Genomic DNA, 4,849 nt, shown 5'->3' on the forward strand with positions numbered 1-4,849 from the left:
AACTGTGTAGAGGACTAAGAAGTAAGGCCACTAGGCAAAAACAGGCTGGGAAAATGCTACTGTGTATGACTCTTATAATATTCCTTGAGTCTCTAGTTTTATTTTACCTTTATTCATTTGTTCAACTTTTTTTTTTTTTTTTTTTTTTGCATACCTCCTGTATGCCAGGCACTATTCTGGCATTTGGGATATTCAAGCAAACAAAACAGACCATGGTTCCAATCCTTATGAAGCTGATATACCCTTGGGGTTGTAAGGAGTCAAATAATAGACAATAGACACAATAAATAAGATGTTTATGTAGAATGCAATAAGAACTATGGAAAAAGAAAAAGGTTAGCAGAGTTAAGGGGGTGGGAGAAGGTAGTGATTTTAAATAGAATGGTCAGGGTGAGCCTTGTTTGCAAGTTGAACTTTAAGAAAAAGTTTTAGTGAGCTACCTCTGCGGGAGAGGAGAGCTGAGGGGGCCAGGACAGTCAGTGCATCCAGTGCAAAGGTCCTGAGGTAGGAACATGCTTGGTATGTCCCAGGAACAGCAAGGAGACTAGTGGTTAGGAAAATGTCATTAAAAGGACTTTGGCTTTTACTCTGTGAAACATGGGCAATTATTCTGAGCAGAAGCCTGCAATGATTTGTATTATATTTTAAAAAGATCATTCTGGTTTGCAAGACTAGAAACAGATTATTAGCAAGGGAGCAAGTGGGGAGATCTGTCAGGTGGCTATTGCAGTGGTCCAGCAAGAGGTGATGGTGGCTTGATTCAGCATGGTAGCAGTGGAATGGGGGAGTGGTGGATGGGTGTTGGACATATGTTAAGGTAAATGCAGAAGGATTTCCTAACTACTGGGATGTGGGATGCGAGAGAATGAGAAAAGTTGAGGATGACTTCAAGGAGTCAGGCTTTAGCAATGGGACAATGGGACTGATATCAGCTGAGATGGGGAAGGCTGTGAGTAGAGCAGATTTTGGGGGGCGATTAGGAATTTAGTTTTTACCTTTGGAGTTTGACGTGTCTCTGAGACACCCAAAAGGGTAGACAGTTAGATAACTTGGTGATCATTGCCCACCAAAAGCTGACAGACAGGATGTCTGAAACCACCAGAAGGTTTGGACAGATTGGCCCAAGGCCAGAGCCTATCACAGTGCTGTCCTATGGCTGTACCTCCTTCCAGAGGGCTGCAGAGTGGGGATCACCCACTCAGGTTTCTGCCCTGGCTCCTTAGCTGGCTCTGTCCTACCCTGCACCGTAAGCACGATCTGAAGGTTCCATTTACGTCTGTTTCCCAGAACGTTGGAACCTAAAACCAGCTGACTATGCACGTTGGCCTCCTCTTCCCTGGGCCCACCTCCAACTCATGTCCTCTGGGTACTGCCAGGACCCCCCACGCTGCTGTGCAGATGAACCTCCTAAGATGCAGTGCAACCAAGTGCCTCCAAGGATGCTGGGTTTACTGTCTACTAGCTGTGCAAAATGCTATGTGACCTCAATGAGGTCCATCTCCTCTCCTGTAAAATGGGATAACGTGAGCTGGAAACAACATTTTGAGATATTAACTTAATAATATTTTTCTCCCATCTTCCCCTTGCTCTCCCTCCCACATAAGAAGGGCAAAGTAGAGAGAAGTCTACAAATATTTCGTCTTCCCAAAACTTAGAACATAGGGCAAGGGAATTTAACCTACAAAGGCAAGCAAATGGCTAACATGTCTTAAAGATATGTGGAAGAATAAGGAACACCTCCACCTACCTTCCCATCACTAGAAAGAGAGTCTTTTTGGCTTTGCAAGTGGGTGGGGAAGGGAGAAATTGTCCATGAGGGCAGAGGGACAATCCTTGCTTCCTAGGGACTCTGCTAGAGGCAGTAAGAACCCAGGGAGGAAATGGCTGTGTGTGCGCTGGCAGCCTGGCAAAAGGTGTCCCTGTGCCTGGCATGGGGTGGGAGTGAACCTCCGGTGCCAACAGGTCATGTAAATGGGCAGGACCGGCCCCTCAGTGGCCACCTGTGTGGACTGATGACAAAAGACCAGGTGCTCACTCCCAACCAGGCCTGGGTATTGTGTCTGATCCAGAACTACAGCATAGCTGGGTAGGGATGGGGAGAAGGGATCCAGGAGGGCCTGAAAAATAAGAGTTTGGACTCGTAATTCACATGGGTTAAAGAAAATAAAGACATTTCTGGCACAGCAGAATTTGTAGACTGAGATTCACACCTCTGTAAACACAAGTATGTCCTGAGAACTCGAGATTTGTATGTGACATGTCCAGCCAAATGCTTGTTTCACAGTAGAAGTTCAATAAATTACAGTGACTTATTTTAGAGTAAATATGCTTAGGGGTCAAGAGTCCAGATTTTGAAATCAGACAGATCTAGGTTCAAATCCCTGGCCTATCACTTACTAACTGGGTGACCTAGGGCGACATTCATGCTCAGAACTTGACTTTTCTCTATCTGTATAATGGGACTAATAATACCTACTTAATCAGAGTAAAGGAGGTAACTTAAAGAGGTAAAGCCCTTAGCAATTCTGGCAAGAAGAAAATAAAAAATGGAAGCTATAATTATTATTTTTATTGTTTTTAATTCACTTTTGGGACCAAGAGGGTGTCCAGGAGGTAGACAACAGCAGGGCCACATTTCAAATTCTCGCAGAAAATGAAAAGGTAGGAAAACAGAAGGATCTGGACCAGTAATTCAAAAATCTAATTGAGCGTTGGAGTCGGAGTCAGCTAATAGTTCAGGAAAAGGAGGAGGTGTGGGCCTACTCCAAGAATAGCTGAGTCAAAACTTCTAGGGCTGGGGCCTGGAGAACCTTCATTGTAAACAAGTCCTCTAAATTGTTCTTAGTTACCTGAAGTTTGAGAACCATTGCCTCAGAGTGGTGCTTGAAAGGTCTACTGGGATTCAAGAAAATAATAGATCTTTCAGATTTTCCTTATATTATATGTTAGAGGCATTTAGTTTCTCCTCCAAAATTCATATGTTGAATCTTAACCCCCAAGGAAGTGGGGACTTTGGGAGGTAAGAAGGTCATGAGGGTAAAGCCCTCATGAATAGTATTAGTGCTCTTATAAAAGGGACCCCAGAGAGATCCCTTGCTCTGTCCTCCATGGAGGTTACTATGAGAACATGATCATTTATCTGCTGGTGCCTTGATCTTGGACTTCCCAGCCCACAGAACTGTGAGAAATAAATTTCTGTTTGTAAGCCACACAGTCTATGGTATTCTATTATATCAGCACAAACAGATTAAGACATCAACTTGGAAAATTTTGTTTGTGTATTTATAATGTTTATAATATATTCACACTATATAATTTATATATCATACTATATAATATCTGAGTGCTAACTATATATATAAAAGCTTAAGTGACCATTACAACCGGACAACCGGATGACCAAACTACCGGCCGGTAGCTATGACGCACACTGACTACCAAGGGGCAGATGCTCAATGCAGGAGCTGCCCCTGGTGGTCAGTGTGCTTCCATAGCCAACCTCCCACGGCCCCTCCTCCTGGCTAGCCCTGATTGGCCCTGATCAGGACTGGGTGAGATGGCCCTGATCGGTCCCAGTTGCCTGCCAGGCCAAGGGACCCCACCCATGTACAAATTCGTGCACTGGGCCTCTAGTATAGTTTATAAGCAAATAAACATCCATATATTTTGGAAGGGACACTCAATATATTTTTAAAAAATGGATAAAGGCACTCCATTAAGAGGGTGTGAATATTCTGCCATAGAGGAATAGAGTGGCCCCAGGCCTTCATGACCTGACTCCATCAATACTTTGGAACAGTCTTTGAATCTATTAGTGAGATCTTTAGTTATTTCCACACCCAAGAAATCCCAGTGGTTTATGGAGGACCTTTCATTTTTCATGAGCTGAAAAGGAGGCAGGTCTGAGTCCCAGGGCGGCTGGAGCCTGCAGTAGCATTATCAGTGCTGCCCATGGTAGTACAGCCCAGTGGTTTCTCTAGTCTGCACTCCTCAGTCTAAAATAATAACGGTATTAGAGTTAGAGTCTTAAAAACTGTCCCACTTTTGTTCTCTTTTAATTTGAAGAGCTTCTTAAAGAAATAGAGATTTTCAGAGATTGGCATTTGCTGACCTGAATGTAGCCTTTCCCTTTAGTGTAATGGTGATAAGAAAGTTAATCAGGAGAAGAGCAATCAATATTTTACAGAGGTAACGAGAGCAAGTCCCAGAATGGGGGAAGCCAGGGGATCAAGGGGAAGTTCACTGATGAGAGAGACAGGGTTTTATACTCAGGACCTGATTTGTTTGTGTTTGTCTTCAGAAACTGGGGATACCTGAGAAGGGCAGCCCCACGTGGGGTTCTAAGAAAAGAGTAATCAAAACAATAACTTTTGAATGGTACTATCATTTCCCTGATTTTACAGCTGAGATTTCAGAGATGAAAAACTGAGACAAAACCCATATCTTACTAGTAACAGGTTGGGGGGAGGGGGAGCGGGCGGGAATCAGGGCCATCTGAGCCCAGGGTCAGTTTCCTTAACCACACACCCTTCATCTGCTTTCCCAGGACTGCACCCTCTTCCTCTTGAAAGATAAAATTTATCAAGTTTTCAGGATCATTGTCACCAGACAATGACGACTCTCATTCCTGCTTGGGGCAAGACTGCCACTAGGAAAATGACCAAGTTTTCATTGCGTGACCAATCGATCTGTGTGGACATTCTTGTACCGTGCGAGGATATGGCAAAACAAGTCGGAACACTTCCTCAGTTTGAGTTGGCTTCTAACATGCCCTCATTTGGAAAGGGGTTGGCCTGGAGTTTAACCTTTTTCTTATCAATTTTTAAAAAGAACAGTACACAAATGAAAG

Source organism: Eptesicus fuscus, chromosome 5 (genome assembly GCF_027574615.1).
Source record: "Eptesicus fuscus isolate TK198812 chromosome 5, DD_ASM_mEF_20220401, whole genome shotgun sequence".
NCBI classification, from domain to species: Eukaryota; Metazoa; Chordata; class Mammalia; order Chiroptera; family Vespertilionidae; genus Eptesicus; species Eptesicus fuscus.